Genomic DNA, 26668 nt, shown 5'->3' with positions numbered 1-26668 from the left:
TGTATTGTAGGGAGAGGGGTGTGTATGAAAGAAAGGGCTTTCTGTCTTTGATGTCATCTGGCCACGGAGGCATCTTCTGAGCTGTGTACCCTCCATCTTGTTCTTGATCAGTCATTGACACGGGCTTTCACACAGACATTTGTTTTTTTTTGGAGTCAGGGGATCACTCCACTACTGCTGTACAAATTGGGCCCACGTTGGGCACACTTTTTGTTTCTCAGGCAGCCAACAGGCATGTTGGGGAGATTTCCCTGGGCTCCATCTGCATAGACCCGCCATTCTTGGCCCTGGCTGAAATGTAAGGATCGCATGAGAAGCTTCAGTGCTGCCAATATCTGGAGCATATATATATATTTTTAGCACCTTGGAGGTGATTCCAATTCTTGCCCTGGAATTTGATAACCCTGTCCTGGGTTAGAACCTGAGTTATTAGTATAGTTCCCAGGCAATTTCAGTGTTTGACCAAGGTTGATAACCTTCGGCCTAGAAATACCAGGCAGCCACTACTTTTTTTGCATTTTGCCACCTCAAGATTTTGCTGGAAGAATGGGACATTACATTCTACCAGATTTAGAACCCACAAGCGTATCTGGGATATTGCTACCTGTCTGCATTAGCTCAGCAAACAGGGTACAGGACTTCTCTCTATATCCTACCAATTTCCTACCATTTTTTTTTCTGACTCTTTTCCTTCTCCTCAGCCCAGATAATCCTTTTCTTCTCTTGGAGAATGAGGCTGAGGAGAATAACTATCACCATTACTCATGATGCTTTCCTTGAAGTGTTTTTTTTTTGTATTTTTAAAATATTTATTTATTTTTGAGAGAGAGAGAGCAGAGGAGGGGCAGAGAGAGAGGGAGACACAGAATTGAAGCAGGCTCCAGGCTCTGAGCTGTCAGCACAGAGCCTGATGTGGAGCTTGAACTCACAAACCATGAGATCATGACCTGAGCTGAAGTCGGACACTTAACCGACTGAGCCACCCAGGCTCCCCCAAAATGGTTTAATATAAGCCATGAGTCCTTCCTTGGTGTTCTCTCAAGGACCTAGGATTTTGACATTCAAAAACTAGGCAGGAACTGTCTCCTCTGCCATCCGTCCATTTTCTGCTTTCAGAAACGCAAGTGTGCAGGAAAATTAGGTTTTTTAATTTTTATGTTTCAGTTAAATATATAATTTATGTTTCCATTCCTTAAGGTGGTAATTTAGTTAATTTCAGTCAGTCAGTTTAGGAATCCCCAAAACTTTACCCTGGGTTGTATATAGGCTTTTCCAGAAGGGAGAGGGGAAGTGAGGGAAATTTATGTAATGCCAAATTGTTGCTAGGGTGAAGAAAGTGGGAAACCTGAAGGAGCTGTGTGGAAGGAGAATGAGGAATATTTCCTGAGGGATCTGTATGACATGCTTACATGGAACAAGATAGAGACATAATGTTTTGGTAGATACCTGCAAGGCTGGTGAAATTAAAGGCTATATGTTCTCAATTTTTTCTTCAATATCTTGGATTTTATTAGTGTCCCAGTACCTAAAGTGAAACCCCCTGGAAAACAGTGTGGGAAGAGTCACTGAATTGAAATATATTAAGCTTCTGTGACTCTTGCCACTCTAGAGCTGGAAATAAAAATTCAGGTAAGTAAGAGAAAGGTGGAGAAAATTACATTACCCAGATTTGTGGGCTGCTGTTTGTTCCTGCTATACCTCTCTGCAATGGTTTTTATCACACTAACATTTTTTTCAAGTTTACTTATTTATTTTGAGGCGGGGGGAGGAGCATAGAGAGAAGGAGGGAGAGAGAGAATCCCAAGCAGGCTCTGCACTGTCAGCAAAGAGTCCATGTGACTCAAACTCATGAACCACAAGATCATGACCTGAGCCAAAACCAAGAGTCAGTGGAGCTACCCAGGTGCCCCATATCACACTAACTTTTTAAATATCAGTTCAATAATTTATTTTGAAATAATTTCAAACTTACAGAAAAGTTGAAAGTACAGCAGAAAGACCTCTTAGGTGTCCCTTCATAAGATTCCCCAACTGTTAACATTTAATATATTTTTTTCATTGCCCCCTTTTCAAAGAATACCACCATTACCATTAGTCTTTTTCTGAAGTATTTGAAAGCAAGTTGGAGACATTACCCCTAAATATAACAGTGTTATTTCTCCAAACATGGACACTTTCCTATATAACCTCTATGAAACCCTTCAAATAAAGAAGTCATTGGTACAGCACTATTGTCTAACCCACAAGTCACATTCATATTTCTCTAGCCCTTTCTTCACAGCAACCTTTCCTATTACCTTTAAGCCTCTATTGACAACTGTCCACACCACAAACCATTATCATGCTTGCTAAATGTTGGTTTTCTCTACTGTCCACATTTATTTGTTGGCATTCCACAATAAAGAAGAAATTTCTCTTCTCATTTAATTAAAACCATTTTTTAAATGTTTATTTATTTTGAGAGAGACAGTGTACACACAAGCAGGACAGGAGCAGAAAAAGAAGGAGAGAGAGTATCCCAAGCAGACTCCATGCTGTCAGCACAGAACCTGATGCAGGGCTTGATCCTACAAACCATGAGATCATGACTTGGGCCAAAATCAAGATGCTTAACAAACTGAGCCACCTAGGTGCACCTATTTATTTTTAAATTTAATAGACTCTCAAACACTGGTTTGTGATCTGTTATTGTCTTTTGTCATGTTGTCGTTCAAATATATTCCAACCATGACTCCTATTCAAGATGGTTCTTATGACTTTTTGTCATGTCCTCATTATTCTTGAGAAACTATTTCACTTTCTGTCCCAAAAAAGATATTCCTGCTTGGATTCTGGAATCATTATATTTCCAGGAAGTACTGGTTCTAAGATCTGGGCTTGCAGTGTGTTTATTGCTAGTGGGATACCATTGCTTCTCAGCCCTCTTAGTACATAAAACTATGGAATAGAAGTCTATTTCTCTATATATAAATGTGAGCTCATATGGATATTTTATTTCCAGGCGGCACTTCAGGGTTCCTTCTAGACTTCCTTCCTTCTAGGTATGAAGTACCTTTGTCTATGAGAAACCTGGCTCTTGTTGTCCTTAATAATTTATTTTTTCAATGTAATCAGTTTACCAAATACTCCTGCCCTCTTCACCTGTAGGCATCCACTCCATGTGCCCTGCCTCCTGAGATGTCAGCAGGCACACTGCCTCTGATAGAGATGGATCTGTCTTCTGCTTGGGTCCCTCCTTTTCCATTTCTCACTTCCTCAAGTGTCTGTGAGCACACTGCCAAAAGTTCTCATGAGCTCCCCTCTACCTTCCATGATGTTATGCAGTTGGCCTGCTTTGGGGAAGAGGAAGAAAAGGCAAGTGGTAAGGAAAAGGCTCACATTTATTTCAATCATTTTTTGGCAAGATGTTTCCTCCCCTTTGAGACCTGAGATTCTGGAAATTGAGGACAGAAGTTGGAATTATATCAACTTTGTATTCCCTCTCCTTTATAATCTGCCTTGCATGCAGTAGACATCAGTAAATTGTTGGTGAATTCCTTGAAATTCATAGTCTTGGCTCACTGTGGACATTTCCATTATTCCCACTTGTAATAGTCATCTAGAAGATCTTGCTGATGACTATTTTCTTTTGAATGTTGGTTGATGAGCATACCTTGGGTCCAGATGCCTGGAAGAACAGGAAGGACCATTACAGCAGAATGGAAGGATGAATGGTTTATATGAACTCCAGGCTCCTTTTATGTTTTCTTTGATGAGAAGTACTTTCAGAGTCCTCTGGGTTTCCTCCAATGAGACGTAAATGTCCAGCTTTAGGATAATCCCATTCCTGATTCATTGATTAAGTTTATTTCACTGAAGGATTTTGGAGTATTTCTGCCAGGTCCTTAATTTAAAAAGTGATTTTTCTCAAATTAAATAATTTCTGGTATAGCCACAAATTGTGTACATCATTGTTTTGTGCATGTTAAATTGTCCTGTGTAATCACTTTTGTGTATGTTAAATTGTCCTGTGTAATCATGTTAAATTGTCCTGTATTCCTGTGGAATATTTGATCTTTTCTATTAAATCATAATTTTTTGAAGACAGAGACCAAATTATGTTCATTTTATTTATTTTTATTTTTTTAAATGTTTATTTATTTATTTTGAGAGAGAGAGAGAGAGCAAGCAGGGGAGGGACAGAGGGAGAGATTGAATCCCAAGCAGGCTCTGCACTGACAGTGCAGAGCCCAACACAGGGCTCTATCTCACAAACTGTGAGATCCTGACCTGAGCGGAAATCAGGAATTGCATGCTTAACTCGCTGAGCCATCCAATGCCCCCAAATGATGCTCATTTAAAAATACACCACAATAACTGTTTTACTTTTGCCTAATACTTAGAATAGTGAAATTTACATTTGATAAAATGGCTGATTATCTAATTTGTGTTATTCCTACTAATAGGATACATTCTCTATTCTTAAAAATTTTAGATATTTCTGTCCTAGTTAATTGATAAATGGACTTCTGTTTGTTTGTTTCTTACTTCAAGTAGAGCAATACATTGGGGGAAGATACTATGGATAATTGTCAGAGTAATAAATAAATCAGATAGTTTGGAAAGTGATAATATGGGGGAAAAAAGCTCCAGCACCTGCGGTAGATAGTAAAAAAAAATCTAGGGGTACCTGGGACCCCTAGTCAGTTGAGCATCCAAATTTGGCTCAGGTTGTGATCTCACAGTTTGTGAGTTCAAGCCCTGCATCCAGCTCTCTGCTATCAGCACAGAACCCCCTTCAGATCCTATGTCACCCTCTCTCTCTGCCTCTCTCTCTCTCTCTCTCTCTCCCTCTCTCTGTCTCAAAAATAAAAAAAAATAAACATTAAAAAAATCTAGAGTATTTATGTTGTTGGGATGAGCACTGGGTGTTGTATGGAAACCAATTTTGTCAATAAGTTATATTAAAAAACGAAGGGGTGTTGAGAAAAAAAATAAAAACTTCATTTATTTGGCTTAGTAAATGAGAAAGAACTGTAGTTTTTATATTTAAATTAGAGTTGATTTCAAGAACTCATACTATAGGTAGGATGGTATATTTTTTGTGTTCTACCCATTCCTATCCATGGCAGATATTACTAATCAATTATAGCATTCTTCCTTTTTGATCTTGAACTCTATCTCCAAAGTTTTCTTAATATAATGTTCCAGATAAATACTAGCAGTAAGTTGGAACTGGTACTTGAATTGAAACTTTTTGCTTTGCCCGCCATAAAATTATCGAGTGAAAAGATGTTTCTGCCCCCACTAAACTTATATTTCTTCCCCATCAGATCTAGAATAAATATCACTAAAAACCCTGTGTCTACCACAGAACATCTCAATTTCATTATATAGTTTTAAGTCCATACTAACGACAACTTTCTAATTGCTGAAGTTTCCAGGCTTGATAGATAGCACAGCTTTTGGTGTTAAAAAAAAATATTGGGAATGCAAGCTGGTACAGCCACTCTGGAAAACAGTTTGGAGGTTCCTCAAAAAACTAAAAATAGAACTACCCTACAACCCAGCAATTGCACTACTAGGCATTTACCCAGGAGATACAGGTGTGCTGTTTTGAAGGGACACATGCACCCCCATGTTTATAGCAGCACTATCAGCAATAGCCAAAGTATGGAAAGAGCCCAAATGTCCATCGATGGATGAATGGATAAAAAAGATGTGGTGTGTGTGTGTGTGTGTGTATATATATACACACACACACACACACACACACACACACACACACACACATACATACATACATACACACACTGGAGTATTACTCGGCAATCAAAAAGAATGAAATCTTTCCATTTGCAACTACATGGATGGAACTGGAGGGTTTTACGCTAAGTGAGATTAATCAGAGAAAGATAAAAATCATATGACTTCACTCATAAAAGGACTTTAAGAGACAAAACAGATGAACATAAGGGAAGGGAAACAAAAATAATATAAAAACAGGGAGGGGGACAAAACAGAAGAGACTCATAAATATGGAGAACAAACTGAGGGTTACTGGAGGGGTTGTTGGAGGGGGGATGGGCTAAATGGGTAAGGGGCATTAAGGAATCTACTCCTGAAATCATTGTTTCACTATATGCAAACTAATTTGCATGTAAATTTAAAAAAATTAAAAATAAAATTAAAAATACACACACATATAGTTATATATTCTTTTTTGTCTCTCTCCATTCTCTCCTTTAATACCATCTGCAAAAACTCTGACATCATGATTCAATATAAGGCTTTTCATATTTAATCATTCCAAATGTTGAGTTCTAATAGATCTTGACTAACGGTATTCATGGTAAATCTTATTTTTATATGTGTATTCTGACCATTGAGTTGATTATGCAGGTATAAATAAAAAATATGTTTAAACATGCTATGTGGTTTTGCTTTTTGCCTTGTCTTTTGGTAGCATATGGGATCAATCAAACCAGCATGCAGCTGTGTAGAGGTAAAATGTGTTATGCAGTCTCCCATTTGGCAATATTGTATAGAAATGATTCTTTTATTATTTATCATCCTAATCCAAGAGAAAACCAACTTCTCAGAAGTAATATTACTGACTCTTGGACCATAATAAATGTAGGTAATGTCACTAAGTATTTGTCCATTTAGGTCAGGCTGACCAATCACTAGTTAAAATCAATTAGCTAAATTGTATTGCATGTTTGCACAATTGAGCTTTTAGAACTTTCCATATAGTGACAGTTATTTTTTCCAACTAGAAGCTAGTTGTAATCAATGGCCAGAACACGGTTCCATATTAGAATGATAAAGTAAATATAATGCTCTTCATCTACTTTAATCAAGGTTCATGGGGCTGCAGAGGAGACAGCTCCTCACAAGAACATCTGGCAGCCAGAGTGGTAATGTAGCTTGGCTTCAGATGTGAATGCTTAGAATTACTTTGCTGGAACAGCACAATGTGTCAGCATGAACCCACATAGAATCAGAACAGTTCCTGTTATGTGCAGGGAAACTGGATGACTGAGAACCACACGTTAGCCTCCATTTTATGGCTGGAATCCCAGAAATGCCAATGGGAACTGTAGATGTTGACCGAAAAGATGTGACCTATCCATTATATTTGAGTTCCAAAGCCTCACTTGGTAGGTCTGGCACACTTTAAAATATAATTTATGTATTGATGAGATGTTTTTCTTTAAAACCAGGATAATGCTGATGTACAATCAGTTCTTTTATGAAAAACAAACTAGCGAATATGGTTCTATGGGTTTTTGTGTGTTTTTTTTTACCAAAAGTAATTTGTCACAAAATATTTTAATGATACTTGTTTTAATAGGTATTTTTCTAGCTAGCAGTTTAAGAGGAAAATGATTGCTTAGGATGCCATGGGGACCTGCTAAACAATCTGGATATTTGTTTGCTTGTGCTCTCAGGTTGCAGCAGAGGTCATCCATAACTGCGAGGCCTGGTTTACTCTTAATCCTGCATTGATCCGAGGAAATTAAAGAAAAAAAAAAGGTGAGGTAACAGGAGGAATTAGGACACGGGTTTAAACTTTTAAAAAGTCAATATATGAGACTGATAAAGATTGAGGCTTTTGGAGATATAAGCCTCAATAAAAAGCTTAGAGGGTCTTTCTGATTCATTCTTTGTCTTGAGAAAGATTCTCTTTGCCTTGTTACTGTTTAGTGTTTTTTATTTGTTTTGTTTTGTTTTTTGTTTGTTTTTGTTTTGTTGTTTTTAGATTATTTTATCTCTTACCCATAAATTTTCCTTTGTTGCTGACTCAGTTAATATTATGTTTAACTATATATAATAGAAATCTGATTATAGTGCCTTACCAAATAGAACTTTTTTTTTACATGCTGAAAGAAATCAAGAGTTAGGCAGCTCAGGATGGTACAGTAGCTTGAAGGAACCATCAAGGGCCCAGATTCCTTTTTACTTCCACGCTATCGTCCTTTGTGTATGGCTTTATCCTGATGCTCACAAATACTTGCTCCATCTCTAGGTATCATATTCCTGTTTCAGGCAGAAGCAAGGGATGAGGTTGAGCAGAAAAGCATGTGTTAACTGTGTATTTTCCTTTTGAATTAGGGAAACAACAGATTTTACCCTTCCCACTAGACTTCCTCTTACATCTTATTGGACAGAACTATGGTCATATGGCTTTAGCTTCAAGTCTGTCTTTGAAGGATGAACATTTTTAGTTTAGCACATGCCATCCCAAAGAATATTGTAATTCTATAGGTAGTGATGAAAGGGAAAATAGATGCTACATAGGCAAGTAGCACCATCTGCCACAGTTGTTAACTAAAGTCAGCTTCAGAACTCCTTTGCTTGTTTTTCCATCAAGGAAGTGGCATATATAATATTCCAAATTATAATAATCTCTTAGCCCAACCAAATCATTCTTGATGCTTCCACAAGTTCTAAACCACAGATCTGATGAGGTCACTCCCGTTGCCTTCGGGAAGCAATCTGGATTTCTTTAACACAGCATGCATGATCTGACTCTGCTTCTCTTCCCAGCTACTTGCCCTGTTACTCGCCTGTACGTGCTCTGTGTACCAGGCCTCCTAAACCACATGTACTGTTCTTTCATGTCCCCATGTATTTACATGTGTTGCTTCATTTGCTTGCATTATCTGTCCCTCATGAGTGTCTACTGTTAATTAAATACTGGGTTTTGTTGTTGTTGTTGTTTTTGCAAGGCTCTGCACCACTGTCCCTCCTGACATGTGGGCCTAGTTGGCTCCTGCTTCCTCTATCATCCTACATTGCTTTGAACATGAATCTGTTACGCTTTCTCTCACTCTTTTAAAGTTGTTTGCCACTCCCACTATACTGTGAGTTGAAAAAGGGATCTTATCTTATTAACTCATGTCTTATTCATATTATTAATGCATCAGGTAAGCCCTCAATAAGTGCTTCTTGGATGGTCAAATGAATCAACTGATCAGCAGTGCACATCACTGTTTTAAGGATCTCTGCCTCCATTGAAAAGCTTTTACCTTAATAGTAATACCAGAGTAAATCTACATAAATGCTCTTCATTTCCATGTAATTGTGATTATATACTGTACTATAAATTTTTTTCTATGAGGAAGACATCTTGTATAAATACCATATAATGTTTTCAAGACCTATTCTTTAATGTTTTGTATAGCACATGTTTAAAGATGTAAGACATAATGCTTAGAACCTACAGTGGTTATGTAGAACATGGAGAATGCAACCTAAGGCTGACATTATGAATGCCTGCAGAAATCCCAGGTTCACACATTCCTAGGCCTGAGGATTGCAAAAGTATTTGCTTTTCTTGCAGGAATTCTGAAATGAAGCAGCAGAGATTGAGTAGAAATTCCACAATTGACTACTCTACTTAGAGAAAGTCAAATGTTCATTAGGTTTTCAGTAGGTAGCTATTATTTATGTACCCCTTAGGTATTATTGTGAATTATGTTTTAAGGAAGTGTGTGCCCAGAATTATTAAAGTCTTCCATGTCAGATATTGCTTTGAAATATTTTTACCTCCACCATTCTGGAGAACAGCCTCATATGAGGTGTCTTTTTATGTTCATATCTAAAATATCCTCTAAAACTATTTATCACTGTGTGCATTTGTGTTTAGTTCAAAGTTACTTCTTTTTTTTTTTTAAATTTATGCCATAAATGTATTCACATTATCCTATTACCTTTTTAATCCTTCCTTACAGGTTTTTTTTTAATTTTTAAAAAATTTACATCCAAGTTAGGTAGCATATAGTGCAATAATGATTTCAGGAATAGAATCCAGTGATTCATCTCCTACATATAACATCCAGTGCTCATCCCAACAAGTGTCCTCCTTACTGCCCCTTGCCCATTTAGCCCATCCCTCCACCCACAACCCCTCCAGCAATCCTCAATTTGTTTTCTGTGTTAAGAATCTCTTATGGGGGTGCCTGGGTGGCTCAGTCGGTTGAGTGTCTGACTTTGGCTCAGGTCATGATCTCACAGTTTGTGAGTTCAAGCCTTGCATTGGACTCTGTGCTGACAGCTCGGAGCCTGGAACATACTTCAGATTCTGTGTCTCCCTTTCCCTCTGCCCCTCCCCTTCTCATCCTCCATCTCTCTCAAAAATAAACATTAAAAATTTTAAAAAAGAGTCTCCTTATGTTTTGTCCCCCTCCCTGTTTTTATATTATTTTTGCTTTCCTTCCCTTATGTTCATCTGTTTTGTATCTTAAATTCCACAAATGAGTGAAGTCATATGATATTTGTCTTTCTCTGACTAATTTCACTTAGCACAATACACTCTAGTTCCATACATGTTGTTGCAAATGACAAGGTTTCATTCTTTTTGATTGCCGAGTAATGCTCCATTGTGTATATATACCACATCAAGAAGTCACATCTGTGTTTTCATTTACATTTTCATTTATGTAAGAGATACATAAATTCAAGTAAGATTGTAATAATAATGAGTTCACAGTTTCCAATTTTACTGTAGGAGGCCATGTTTGGAAGGAAGGAAGGAAGGAAGGAAGAAAGGAAGGAAGGAAGGAAGGAAGGCAGGCAGTATTTAGAGGAAGGAAACTACAAGGATTTGTTTTAATGGAAGAGAATTCTGTATTTCAGATTCTCGAGTTTCTGGTGGCATTGGATGCATATGGCTCACATGGACTTGGAGATATTTTCTCAGGAATAAAGTTTTGGTATAATGTGTTATATTCAGTGTTCACGTGCTGTGAATGGTAATATTTGGGTAATATTTCTGTCTCACTGAGCATAAACTTGACTTCAGAAGAGAATGTGGGGGGCAAAGAAGTTCTCTTTCTTTTTGCACACATGAGCAGCAGGACATGATACCTGGAAAGAAAGAATTAAGCAAAATGCTTTACATTTTTGCATTGTAACTTTGTCAGGTTTCAGAACTTTTCTTTATCTTTCTTCTTTTAATGCTAGAGTTCAGGTTTTTCCAGCCTAATTGATTTTCTTCCTGTAAATTCCTATAGTTCTAGATTTATATCATACCTCTAGTACTTTTCATGGATTGCTTTCTATTATTTTCTGGTTGTTTCAAATTTTGTCTTCTTGATAGTTTTGAATGTTAGAGACAAAATAAGGCTGGTTTCACAGTGGACCTCTTTTCTTAAATACATCCATTCATGGGAATGAGACAAGTTACTTAATGACTTTAATGCATAGTATTTCTGTAATGTTCACATCCAGAATTTCAAAATGCTCCTTTTTTTACAGAAATAAAGATTGTATTTCTTTAATAAACTTTATTATTAACCATATTTGACAGAGTAACAGAGATTGAAGCTATTTGCCTTTGATCATACAGCTAGTGTTAGAAATGCAAGAAGCTTCAATTTTCTTGACTTTCTAAGCTAAACCCACCTAGCAACAGCTTTGAGAGTAGTTACATGAGTTCTCTTGAGCAGGTTTCAGACTAGCTCTGGTGCCAGCTCAATGCCAAGACTGATAAACACAGTCACCCCCACTGTGGTTACTGCCAGACATGGTAAGATGAATGTCTCCTGGTCTAAGCTTGAGGATGGTTTGGTGACATTCAATTTGTACACAGATTTTTGGTGCTTGACTTGATAAATACACAGACACACAAAAGAAAAGTAAACTTTGGCCAATTCTATTTCATAAAATAATAAATAATCCTCATACTATAGGTAGGATGGTATATTTTTTGTGTTCTACCCATTCCTATCCATGGCAGATATTACTAATCAATTATAGCATTCTTCCTTTCTTCAGTATTTTCCTTTATTCAGTATTTCTTTCAAGAGAAAGTAGGGTTTGTTTTTTTTTTTTTTTTGAGTCTTCCTGTCATGATACTCCCCAAGAGGTATCCTGGTTTTCTGTAAAATTCCATGATTTAGATTTTCTCTATTCATTACAAAGCATCTAATATAGTTGTAGTATTCATGAAAATGTCAATAATTAATAATGCTATTCAAACACAATGCCAACAATTAGCTTAACACAGATCACAATTTCAAACTAACTGAACCAAGAATCCAAGGTGGAAAGACAAAACAAAACAAAACAAAACAAAACAAAACAAAACACTAAAAAAACAGTGTACTTGGCTTTAAGAAATTATCAAACTAATAGAGAGTCCTTCTAAGTTGAGTAACCTTGAAATAATCATTGTTATTTATGCACTATTAGGGTGCTTTCTGAACATACACAGTATGACTTAATTGTTACATCTGGACTTCACAGCTTGAAGAGAATCTCTATAAATGTTTGCATTTGTTTTGATCCTCACACACATAGGGAGAGGTAGATTAACTATTAATATCTCTACTAATGGATGGGGAGAAACAATTTCTCAAGACCAAATAAGGGGAGTAATTGTGTTTGATGCTTTGTTTACCCTGAGATTTACTCAGTCTCAATCATTCCACCTTCCTTAATTTTTCTAGTCAATATATTTCACTTCTATATGAAGATAGACTCTCTGCCTGTTATGTCTGTTGCATTGTCTCATTGTTTATACTTTCATTATTGAGTGCCCATTTCCTATTTATGTCTTAATCTCCTCATCTGCCAAATGCAGATAATAATAGTGCTTACCTCAAAGGCTTTGAGAAGACATAACATAAAATACATGAAGCACTGTACACTAATACTGTGAGTAATTTCCACATTTGCTTCACATGCATGCATATCAGGCATGCACAAGACACACACACACACACACACACACACACACACACACACACACATTCATACCTCACTTCAATTACCAATGGTACTACTATGGCTAGGTAGAGCCAAGATTTGGTTTATCCACAAGAGGTACAATAACACCTGCAACAGCACTTCTCAAAGTTTTTGTCTCAGAAAGCTTTTACATTTTTTTTTTTTTGGTTTGGGTTTGTTGTTGTTGTTTTTACAGTTTTAAACATTATCAAAATTCTTCGAAGATCTCTTGATTTGGGGGGATGATATCTACCAATATGATATATTAAATATTAGACATTAAAACAGATACTTTTTGAATATTTATTTATAAATAACAATAATAAGTCTATTAGTTAACACGACAAAAATACAACTATGGTTTTTGAAACAAAAGAATTTTGTAAGAAAATCTGGCTGAGGCTTTCTGAAATCTATTCTCTGTCCTCATCAGGGAGGAGGCAGTGATACTTGGCTGTGATACTTTTACTTAAAAAAAATTTTTTTAATGTTTGTTTATTTTTGAGAGAGAAAGAAAGATACAGTGCATGAGCCAGGGAGGGACAGAGAGAAAGAGGGAGACAGAGGATCTGAAGCCAATTCCAGACTCTGAGCTGTCAGCACAGAGCCTGATGCAGGACTCAGACCCACGAACCATGAGATCATGACCTGAACCAAAGTCGGATGCTTAACCGACCAAGCTATCCAGATGTCCTTGCTGTGATACTTTTAAACATGCAAAGACAGAGATATCACCCACAAATTTGTTTATGTGATTAGACACACACCTCACAACTATACAGATGAAACAGGTGGAACTTGTAAATGGCATTTTATGATTTATTTACTCTAGCAGTAAATCACAGGGAAGACTTCCTTTGACATACTTTTGCTTTAATATCCTTTAACTGAATTTTAGATTTTAATGGTGATTATAAATATAAAATTACTGAGATATGATGCTTGTATGAATCAATAACACCAGGAATATGACAAGAATATTGAAATAGAAAGTGTTTTATGGTAGTAAACTGTATTTCAAAGAAACTGATAGATATTGGTCTTCTTATGACATAATAATAATGGCTTGCATTTATTTACTATATGCCAAGTGCTGTTTTAAATACTTTTCATGTTTTAACCCATTTTAATCCTCATAATAGCCCAATGAATTAGGTACTATTATTACCAGTTCAATAACCTTGAATTATTTCTTTAATCTTTCTATGGATAATAAGAGTTCCTACTTCACAGGATAACAAATGTAAAGAGTCTAGCAGATGTTCTAGCACAGAATAGTTGCTTAACAAATGGTAATTATTATTATTCCTTGTTCCTTCCCTATTTTTCAGTATAGAGCTGTCCAAGCAAGCATTAAGCTCTCATGAAAGCAATGCTTTGATAAACTCACATTGAAAGGGAATAGAAAGAAGAGAAAATAAAGCACAGATTTTTTTCCAACCTTTTTTTTTTTCTGCTTAGCTCTTGATTTCTTTTGGGTCCATGTCCCTAGCATTGTGTTAATTTTCCCAACTCTTGGTGTAAACATATCTTGACATCTGTGTTGCACAATCACAAGTACTAAAAAAAAAAATCCCTGCATTTATTTCATTTATAGAGACTGATCTTTCCTTTGAGAATATAATTGCTAACGTTTGGAATAATTCTTGAGAATTTCTGCAAAGCTGCTTGTATTTAAAATATTTTTCAAAAACATATGTGCATGTTTGCTTAAGCATATGCTGTATTTTTCTTTATCAAAAGCTGTTGATTAATATTTACATAAATATGCAAAAAAATCATTCATTTTTCTGTGCTGCAGATATGCCTAGGAAAGATCATTTTGTTTTCCTTGGAGCATGTTAACTATTGGCAGAAAGATAGAAAAATCTGTTTGACTTCTGTGGATTTAGGTGCCTCTATTGGTGAGCAGTCCACATCACTATATGACTTAATTTAGAGTGAGTTTATGTTGTCCAAAACACCAAATCCCCAAATAGTTCGTTTGATATTTTGAGCTTTTTGAATGGCCAAAATTTGCATGCAGTTCTAGTATCCATGCAGAAATTACATACTAGAGAATAGATTGATAGAATGAAGGATTTGGTTTGGTTTTTAAGACCTGGTATCTGATATTTTTCGGGTTCAGACCTCAGAATCCATTTCACTAAGTGTTAAAGCCCTCTTCTTTTCTGTGAGGGCTCTGGCTATAGTGTCATGTGGAGCACATTGTCACCAGCTGACTCTAAGTCTTCATTCATCCCATCTCTATCTCTTAGGAAATTAAATATACGCGACACTGACAAACATTCAACAGTCTCTCAGTTGGACACCTGTCTGAATTTCCAGCACTTGTGCCGCTACTCCCTGTGCTGTAGTCAAACATTACCTCTCACTTTTTCTCAGTCATATAGTGGGTTTTATGTCCGTGCCTTTTATGTCTGTGCCTTTGCATTTTCTGATTCCCACCAAGATTATAACCTTTGTGAAGTCTGTCTCAAATGAAATGCATTCTTTAAAGCTTTTACTTATTCCCCTCACCTGATGTAATTACTCCTTTCTTTAAACTACTAGATCTATTTTGGTACAATGCTCTCATGACACTTATTATATTTTTCATTATTATGTAATTATTTACTCATTTGATTTCTTCTACTAAATTTCATATCCTTCCAGAATATGAGCCGTGTGTTTTCTCATCTTTAGGTTAGCTAAAGGGGCCAGTGTAAAACTATGCTTATTAGAGAACACAAAAAAGATTCGCCCAATTTTTGTCCAATAAATAATCCTCATCCTGGCAAAGCCGATTCTCAGGCAATTCCCTAAGTAATTCTGATTCATTAGATTTAGGTAGAGGATCAAGAATCTATACTTTTAGAAGTTTTCCAAATGGTCTGATGATTAACTGAATTCGAGAAACATTAGGTCAATTGGTTAAAAATTTATATTTGTGGAAATATATTTATATTTCCAATAGTATTCAGGAAAAGGAATATTTCTCAGAAAGGCTAGTTCTTTTTTTAAAAATTTATTTAAAGAGAAAGACTAGGTTCTTAATGTGTTTATGGAGGAGAGCTTATTAAGCAAGTTCTGCATAGGTGAATGGGATGTTATAATTTGCTAACATCTTCACTATGAAGTTCTCTAAAACAAATGGTCTTTGTTTTGGTTTTCGTAGTATTTATGAGATGGCATTTTGCCACAATGGCATTTGATTAGTTTGTTGTCAGGATCTGAGTCGTAAAGGCCAGAATGAGAGGAGGAATATTGGGGCTTGGGGGAAATGAGGATCAGCTACACCAGGGAGCGTGTGAAGACTATTTCTCTAGAATCACACTTGCCCTGTGGAGCAATGCGCACCCTGGAGTGAACTCTGATTTGGCAAAAAGGCCCACAGCCCTAGATCTTTCACTGACCCCCACATGGCAGTTTAAGGCTGCTGGCAAGTACTTTGTAGGGAGGGCCCATGATGTCCTGCCCTCGAAGTGATTACTGCAGGCTTTTCTCTTGGTGCTACAGCCCACACTGAGTGGGTGCTGGAAGCTGTACCTGCTGAACATAGTGCTGGCCCTGGCTCCCTTGGCTAAAGACGTGAAGAAGAGGAATTTGCTTCTTTCCTGTACAAATGAAAGTGTCCAATAATTTAAGACAACAATGGGAATTTCCTTTATAGACACAGATTGCAAAAGAAAGCTCTAGGATTAATGAGTATAAGTGGTCTCCCAGCAGTAAATTTTCTGAGTATAACTTGTGTAATGTGTTTGGACACAAATCTGTTGGAGGAAAAGAGACCATTTAAATTTAATTGGCCCTATTGGCAAGGATACTACTAATGAAGCCGATGCCTTTTCCTCAGCTTTCCCGAACGCTTCAATAGCAAGCAAAATTTCTTGTCTTTCATCAGAAATGGGGGAGTTAATACATGTTCAGGAATTGTCCTGCTCCATTTTCTAACAATGTTTTAGTGATTGTTTTTGTTATTAGGCTTTTTTGTGTGTGTGAAAAAGAGGTTTCTGTTGATGTGCTGTGCCCTGAGCAGTATATGTCTCAATGTCTCATCCTCTTCAAAGACTCCTAAGGAAAGGTAAATGGTCTGCAACCTATAGGAATGTCTCCTAATTTAAGCTTGTATTTGGATATCCACAAACATTCCCTCAGTAGTCATGAACTGGTGTGGGGAAAGGGGAAAGGGCAGGAGCTTCAAGCGTGGTGGAGCTGGGCTCATATCCTGAGTGACTTTAAGGCAAGTCATTCCACCTGACAGGGACATAATACATGAAGACAGTACTCAATTATTTGGGTTTTTTTGGAAATCCAACCCCACAACATTTGCAAAAATGTCTGACATCTATTTTGTGCCAAATGATGAATGATAGTCCCTGCACTAAGGAACTCACAAACACGAGGGAAGATCAAGATAGAAAAAAATCCAACGTGGGTGCAGAGAAGGCATCTATATGCTCAGAATTACCGAGAAGGGTAACAGCAAACTCACTTGGTAGGAGCAGAAAACAATCCTAGAGCATCTAGGGTTCAGTAAAAGAAAGGTATAGTGCTTTAACCTAGCCAACAACTTAAAGCAAATAATTATAACTCTCAAATGAAACATTTGCAGTACTTAAAATAAGTCAAAGGTAAAATAAAATTAATAGTGTACAATTTTTAGAATAATAGAATATGTTATTAACTACATAGAGAAAAAAATTAATGCTTTAGAGATGAGTTTTAGGTTTTCAACAACTTCCGAATACTAAAGCACTTCTGTTTTTACATATAAACAAATTGTTTATCATGCTTATTTTGCAATTTTTTGATTACTTGTTTGCCTCTGGGACACTTTCAAGACAGTTTTGTCTAGTGACACCTCTAGGTTTTATAAGGGTATTGTGAATAGAGTGATACCAGTTCAGAAATTCAGGACTGGAATAAGCACAATTGGTCAATTAACAAAGTGGCAGGGCTAGGATTAGGGTGTGGAGAATGAGGTAGGGTCATGCAAGGGCAGGGTCGGACCTTGTCCATATTCAGCATAAAAATTCCTCCAAGTGTTTCTAAGACCCAATTTCTGGAACCTGTGAACATGTTACCTCAATAGCAAAAGGGACTTTGCAGATGTGATTAGGTAGAGGACCTTGTTATAAAGAGATTTTATTGGATTATCTGGGTGGGTCCAACGTAATCATAAGGGTCCTTGAAAGTGGAAGAGGGAGACAGATCACAATAATGTATTGTGAGAAGTTCTCTGGCTCTGAAAATAGAGGAAAGGGACCATATGTGAAGGAAAGCAGGCAGTCTCTAGAAGCTAGAAAAGCAGAGACATTAATTCTCCTCTAGAGCCTTCAGAAGAAACATATCCCTGCTGACATCTTATTTTTAGCCTAGTGAGATCGATGTCAGACTTCTGGTCTACAGAATTGTAAGATAATAAATTGGTGTTGTTTAAGCAACTATGTTTCAGGTAATATGTAAAGAAGCCATAGAAAACTAATATACTGATTATTTAAACTTTTGGGATTTTGTTCATCATGGATTTTTGCATTAGTTTTGATTTTTAATGTTATTTATCTTAATTACATTAAGGGTGAGGTTTCTGTACCCAAGGTGAGTGCCTCACTTTCCTCCACCTTGTCTTGGTCCCTCACTGGGATGCGTCATTGCTGCGTCATGGGTCATGTTGGTGCTGGTCTCATGTAGAGAAATAATCGGCAAATTTGCACACTATGTCTCTTTTCATTTTGTCCAACCCGAAGAATGTCTTATATTCTTATCTGAGACTACAATGAGGATTTAACTTTGACTCTGACAAACTATCATGGATGAATATTAGCAGCAACATACAAAGAGTGTATATTGAAGAATCATTCTGTGGCATACCTTTATTATTCTTGGAGATCTTAAAACTGAATAATATGGGTGTGTTTCTGATATTGAATTTTACAGCTCTATTCGGTCGCCTGTACGAAGGACTTTTTAAAGTCAATTTCAATGATTTACTTACTCTATCTGGGAATAGTATCTTCTATTCTTGGGTAACCCTATGATTAAATTCTAGACTTGTGTCATAAACTGTCATCCTACAACTACAGAAAGATTAAGTTTACGTTTGTTTTTTTTTGTTTGTTTTTTGTTTATTTTTTGTTTTTTGTTTTTTATCTGTTATCATAAGAATATCATAGTCCAACACAAAAAACTAACCTGTATAACAACAACAGGAGTGATAATAGTACCATTTATAGAGTAAGTATTGAATTTTCATATAATCCTCACAATAACTCTGCAAGGCATATTCTATTATCCCTGTTTGCCAGATGAGGAAACTGAGACTCAGAGAGATAATAATAAATCAGAAAAGCTAACATTTAAATAGAACTTACTATATGCCAGGCAGTCTTCTATGGGCTTTACATATATTGACTCATTTGACTTACTATAGCCCTAAGAGGCATTATCCCATTCTACAGATTAGAAAATGGAGGTATAAAATGTCAAGCAACTTGCCTAAGGTCATATGTCTATTAAATGGAGAAGGTAATTTACTTGCTTCAAGTGATGCTGGTGGTAAAGAAATTGAGGAACAGGAATTCAAATTCAGATTCATCTGATTTAAAAATGCTGTGCTCTTTTTACTATGCGAGTTGCCCGCTAGAACATTAGACCTAACGGATCTTCTAACCTTTGTCACACTCTTCTTTGCCATGAAATCCCAGGCACAGCTGGGGCCAGCTCCCTGCATTTCCAGACTCACTGCATCGCTGCCCAGGGCTCACAGCAATGGATGTGAACACCACACCCTGCTGGCGTCCTCTGCCTAGGTTCCCTTGTTTGCTTCTAATCCCAGCAAAACACGTGGCAAAGGGGTAAACTGCTTTTCTCAGAGAGGATTTACGGTTCTGACAGCATGGCTTAGGCAAATCTTTATTGCCCTAGTACCATGGGAAAGGTATTATCTGACTTGGGTGGGTAGTTGATAATGCTGTTACATCAATAGAACCTATCATAGTGTTAAAGTACAGTCAGTAGGGTTTGTTTTACTCAGCAACACTTAGAAAGAGCTTTAAAGAAAACCTTCAAAGTGAAGGTTATTTTATTTTATTGTATTTTATTAAGATTTATTTTTATTTTTGAGAGGGAGAACTCAAGCCAGGAAGGGGCAGAAAAGGGGGGGACAGAGGATCCGAAGCAGGCTCTGTGCTGACAGCAGTGAGCCCCATGCAGGGCTCGAACTCATGAATTGTGAGATCATGACCTGAGCCAAAGTCAGGCTTCAACCTACCGAGCCACCCTGGCACTCCCAAAATGAAGGTCATTTTAAAACAGGTATCTGAAGATATCTTCTACAGGTTGCATACAATCATGAAAGGTTTTTTGAATCTTAAAAAATAACTGATTAAATTTAGGTACTGTAGAGGGACCTGAGTGGCTCAGTCTGTTAGGTGTCCGACTCTTGATTTGGGCTGAGGTCATGATCTCATAGTTCCTGAGTTGAAGCCCTGCATGGGACTCTGTGCTGACAGTGTGGAGCCCATTTGGGATTCTCGGTCTCCCTGTCTCTCTGCCCCTCCCACTCTCTCCTTCTCTCTCTCAAAAATAAATACATAAACATTTAAATTTAGGTACTTTATTTCATGAAGTATTTTTAATCGTTCTATACCTAGTTGGTGGTAAACAAGTTTATTTTGAAGGGTGCCTTGTAGGCTTAAAACTTTTGTCAATTTAGATTGTAAATTAATATAAAGCTAACCATGACCTTTTCTCTGAGGTCAAACTCAATACCATATATCCTAGGCTGCATATTTATTTTATATATGTATCAAAAATTCACTTATTTTGATGGTTCTGTTTTTACACATATGTTTAGCATTTATTAATTAAGGGTAGAAAGTATCAACTTCATGGCTGAAAACCATCATAATACAAAGACTGAGGAAAACTCTTGAGCAGGAATCCAAAGACCTGATTTTGTCTCACCCATCACTAGCTATGAAATTGAACTTCTCTGGGTTTCAATTTCTTCTTTAAAATGCAGTTGTTAAGATATATCCTTCCTACTTTAGAGTAGAGTGAGGAATAAAATGAGGTTATGTAAAGATAATTTGAAGACAGGGGCGCCTTGGTGGCTCAGTCAGTTAAGCGTCCAACTTCGGCTCATGTCATGATCTTGCAGTTTGTGAGTTCAAGCCCTGTGTCGAGCTCTGTGCTAAAGGCTCAGAGCCTGCTTCGGATTCTGTGTCTCCTCCTCTCTCCGCCCCTCCCATGCTCATGCTCTGTGTCTTTCTGTCTCTCAATAATAAATAAACATTAAAAAAATTTGAAGACAAATAGTAAAGCATATTCTACATAATTCAAACCATTGGTGTTTATTTTTAAGGTAATTGTTTTCTAGGGACTAAATACACTAGTTTCTCATTCACATTTAGTTGTGTCTTAATATGTATCATGTATTGTGTTTTTTCATTTTTGATGTATATTGAACAAGTGACCATGAAATGAAGAGCATCTGACTTCAGAAGAAAGTTTGATGTTTTGAGAAGCTTTCTGAACTAGCCTTTGGGGCTATGGCTTTGGGTCCATGCTATGCAACATCTAGTGGCTGCATCCTAGCCTTTCATTGTTAAGAACTCATTTTACCTCGCAAGGTTTTAGTTTTCTCATAAGTGGAAGAAATGGAGATTGTATGAAATAATGTCCAAAGTCCACTCTAGATCTCTTAAGTTTTTCCTATTGCCTTAAGTTTGAATGGTGGTTTTGGCTATCAAGGAGTTATTAAAGAGTGAATGCATTATTATCTCTAGAATTATACTTTAAAATATAGCAAGAAGACTGACTTGAGCCAATGTATTTGAGTGTGCTAATAGTTTCATAAGACTCATTCACAGAATTTAAATTTGACATTACTAGTCCTATTAAACTCATGTTTATTATTGTTTAAAAATAACTAGCATTTATTAAGTCTTCCTTTGAGCAAGTCACTTTGATGAACACTTTTTTAAAAAAATTGTTTTTTAATGCTTATTTATTTTTGAGAGACAGACTTTGAACAGGGGAGGGACAGAGATAGAGGGAGATACAGAATCTGAAGCAGGTTCCAGGCCCCTCGCTGTCAGCACAGAGCCCAACGTGGGGCTTGAACTCACGAACTGTGAGATCATGACCTGAGCCAAAGTTGTATGCTTAACCAACTGAGCCACGCAGGCACCCCAATAAACACTTTTTGTACATTGCATTAGATAATCCTAAAAGTAATCCGAAGTAGTAAGTGTGACCATTACCTCTATTTTATTTTATTTTATTTTATTTTATTTTATTTTATTTTATTTTATTTATTTTATTTTCCATTATCTCTATTTTGGAGATGAGGACATTGAGTAAGAAAAAAAGCTAAATAAATTTTCAAGGTCACACAACTGTTAAGGGTCATTTAGAGTTTGAATTGAGAACTTTGCCTTACATTCTATCATGCAAGAGAATAAATTCTAGTTTGAGGCATTCTGTGAATTATCTAAAAAAAGAGGCTTTCTTAGATTAAGCAAATACAAATTCTCTGTTTTAAGATACAAAGGGCCATCTCTGAACACCTGGACCTAAATTCATCACCCAAAGATTTGACTAAAGAAAGAATTTAAAAATCCTGACTTTGAAGTAGCAATGATACCTGTTTGGCTTTTTTGTTTTTGTCTTTTGTTTTGTTTTGTTTTGCTATGGTAGTTTTAGATCTTGCATGTTAGCTTTGAAACAAATTTACCTTAAACGACTAATTATAGTCAGATATTATGGTATGCAAAATAAAAATATTGTTACTTTATATGCCATACTCAACATGGACATGAAGAAAGCAGTTATGCAGCACAGTCAGTCCTATGACATTTTTCTTCTATGGCAAAATTAAAGATGAAGATAGAATGTTAGCTTAATCGATTCAGGTCTCCATGTCTCCATGGTCACATGGAACCAAAAATTAAGGCACATATACTAGAGTAGGTTTTTAATACTACTCAGTAGAGGGAGATGATATAATAGCTATTATATTGCCATTTTTAATTTTATATTTTTCATAATTTCCTACAGTATTCTTTTATTTAATATTTACTTTTGAGAGAGAGAGACAGAGACAGAGAGAGACAGAAACAGAGTGTGAGTGGGGGAGGGGCAGAGAGAGAGGGAGACACAGAATCTGAAACAGGTTTCAGGAGCCTGATGTGGGCTTGAACTCACAAACTGGGAGATCATGACCTGAGCCAAAGTCAGATGCTTAACTGACTGAGCCACCCAGGCACCCCTCCTGTAGTATTCTAATAGGTAAAATCTTGGATAAGTGAATGTTTTGATACTTTAAAGACTATAGACATGATATGAACTTAGTTATGGGAAATTAAATGTAACTTATTTGAGTGGAATAAAAATAGTGAAGTATTTCATATGTACTTATGGAAACAGATCAAAGAGATTCTAAAATCATTTCACAGGGTATTTAAAGAAAGATTCTCTTAATATACAGCATGTTGACTCCAGCTAATAATACTGTATTGTATTACTGACAGTTACCAAGAGAGTAGATCTCAAAGTTCTCAACACACACACACACACACACACACACACACACACACACACACGGTAACTATGTGAGGTGATGGATGTGTTAATTAACCTTATTATGGTAATCATTTTCCAATGTATACATATATTGAATATGTATACATATATGAATACATCAATTATATCTCAATAAATCTAGAAAAAAAGATGTCAAGAAAAATCGGTGACATTCAGAAGTACATTGTTTTCTTTATTCTAGTGTGGACTCTGGCAACATATGAGGGGTTTTTAACATATAATCTGGATTTACTGGCTTTTTCTTTGAGGATTAAAAAGATAGATTCATTTTTATCAATTTGTGTAACCAGTATATAAGTTTAAAGTTTCAATAAACTTCAGGTTGAATTGAAAAAGCAAAAGCAAAATATCACTTTACTGTTTAATATCTTAAAAAAATTAACCACATTCATTTTATGTTATCATAAGGTAGAGATTACAAGTATGGTGGCTATGTGATACTTGGCGACTGGCATGATTTCCCCTTCACAGTCTGGAAAATGATTGCCTTCAGTCAGGATTCTTTATCCTTGAAATCAATGATTAAATGTAATCCAATGGTAGATCTTGGACTAATAGTAATATTTATTTACCTTTTTAGAGAAATCTAAATTTCTTATGAAAATTGTAAGTTTTCTTGAAACAAAGTAATATTGAGGTAGAAATGCTCTAATTCAGAGTTGTAGAAAGACATCAGTATGCTCAACCAGAGGAAGAAAGAACAAAAAACTTTGAAACTATTCGTAAACAGGAGTTGGACATCTTTCAAAATTTTGATGAAGTGAAAATACCACAGATAGATTCCTGACGTGAAGAAGCTTGTTTTTTTTAGCCAGTTAAAGAATTGTTCTCGTTTTTATTATTTTCTTGTTGTTTTATTTAATAAGTAGGTTTTTAGTATAATGTCAAGATGAATAATTTAAATGTTTTCTTAAAAGGCAAAGAAAATATAAATAAAAGTAAAATAAATAAAAATAAATAATAATAAATAAAATAAATAAAAATAAAAGATAAGAAACTCTAATCCTAATTAAACCAATTGCAACCATTTGGTTAACTGTTTCAAATACATTTAAATTCTCCTCAGCCATCCCTGTTTCTCTTTACTAAAATGCCCTGACACCTTCTTCAACCTGAAAATGCAGCAAAACCAGTACTGTTAATGAACAATCCTCAATGTTGGCCAACAACTGACTTTGGTACAGATTGCAGATTGTCTCTGAATAGGGGCCTGTGTGACTTCTAGAACATCCTAGAAAAATGTTGGTGGGGGTATAGGGCACGGATGGTACCTGTGAAGGATACTCAAAAACTGGGGCTAACACATTTACCATATCTCAGCTGGTACTACAGCTTGAACATTTTATTTTTCTGGCATTTCTGTTTCTGTACAAAGCTACTATGTAGAGCAATGATTCTCAAATTGGGGTAAACGGACCCCCAGAATTTCACTAAGATACTGAGATATTGTCAACGTGATCTTTACCTTCCCCGGGCTGATTCTACTTCAACTTTGGGTTAACTTCTAGTGGCATCTAAAAAAGATCTAATCACCCTTAGGCATGTTATGATTTTTTTTGTTTTAATGAGAATTTTTGAGTCATTGGAAGTTTTCATGTCATATAGCAGATAGGATTTTACTCAAGCATGCTCATCAAATATAATTTTTCTGGAATAGTTTTTTTGTCTCTTTGTTTTCTTGGTTTTTTTTTTTCTTTCTTTTTGGTCTTTTATTTCAACAACCAGAAACTTTCTCTCATATCCTTCTCCCCCAAGAGTGCTTCTATTGTGTCAAAAACAAATTAATTCATTTCTTTCCTCTTGAAAAGTTATTACTGCTTTTATGATGCTCATTAACGTTTCATTAAGTTTATGCTTTTCATTGAGTTTCAGTGTTTTTTTTTGTAATTCCTGGCTTTAACCAACAGTCCAGTGTGAAATGTATGAGTAAACATATAAGCAAAATCTACTCACCTCTACATTTATTGGCTTAGCTAAGGATGACTAGACATTAAACACCTGAAAGGTTTTAAGTTAGTATCCAAACAAAACAAACAAAGCCCTCTAATTTGGGAGTAAGTTCTCTTTGTAAGACTAGTTATTTTTCCCCCATGTAAATTTCAATTATTTTTCCACTTTCTATTAAATTGTATTGTTCAAATTATGTCTTAAATTATGTTACTTTGCCAGTTTAAAACATGAATTAGAATTTTTAAAACTCAACAATGCATATTACAGTTTTAGCAAATTTGATTTATGACATGTTTCAGAAAAAATGTTTGGAATATATCTAGATTATGCTGAAAGATAAAGTGTAACAAAGAAATTGGCACATGCAAGGGACTTCTGAGGATGCTTAGGCAAAGTCCTGTTAAAACTTTGATCAAATCTCTTGCTTATAAATGTTTTTTTAGTCTTTTCATTACTTAATGAATTCCTCCTTCTCTTTCTTATTTTGTACTTTTTATATTCACATTGTGTTACATAGCACAGAACTATTTCCTTCCAGTGCTAATTAATACCACTTAATGAATGCGGTTCTCTGTGGATATTTCAAACTGATTTATAGTGCTTTCTTTCTCTTTCAAAGCAATCATGGAGCAAAGTCCAGGGAGCTTCCTCTCATTGTTCATAAACGTGGGCTTCCCTACAATACTGAAAAGAGCAAATAACTAGAACTCAAAAGATGCAGGGTCTAGGCTTTATTCCACTAAACATCCTGCCTCCCTGAGATTCAGTTTCCTTTTCTGTAAAATGAGATTGACAGTGCTGGGCCCGCCTTCTTAAATTAAGCTCAGATGGAAGAGTTTGTTGTAAATTCTAAAATGCTGTATTATCATAACTTCAAATTAAGGGAAGCATAATTATCATGCTTGTCTGATCACCAGGAAAGACTCACACAATAATTTCACACTCTTGATAAAAACCACGATTTTTTCACCCTGTATACTTATAGCAATGTTCTGTGAGCTAGTGATTTTGAACAATTTAAGGACTTTTACCATCATTTCCATCATGAAATCAACACAGCAGTCTCAAATTTGCAAGTGGACATGTCCTATTTCAAATTCTGGCTTTAACAATTATTAGGTATAAGACCCTGGAAAAAATTCTTAATCTTGTTAAGCCTCTGTTTTCTTTGGAAAGGGGATATTAATACCTTCTTAATAAGGTGGTTAGATAATTAAATGAGATGTATTTTAAAAAGCAGAAGACTTCAATGAATGGTGGCTGTTTGATGTTGATGATGATGATGATGATGATGATGATGATAATGCCTAAGAGGAAGAAACCTACTGATGCTGACACCTGACCCAGGCAGTATAGTTATCAGGCGGACATGAACAACTCAGTGGGATACAGTGGAAAGATTTTACATGCC

Source organism: Panthera pardus, unplaced genomic scaffold (genome assembly GCF_024362965.1).
Source record: "Panthera pardus isolate Hobbes unplaced genomic scaffold, ASM2436296v1 HiC_scaffold_6, whole genome shotgun sequence".
NCBI lineage: Eukaryota > Metazoa > Chordata > Mammalia > Carnivora > Felidae > Panthera > Panthera pardus.
This window is presented reverse-complemented; position numbering follows the sequence as displayed.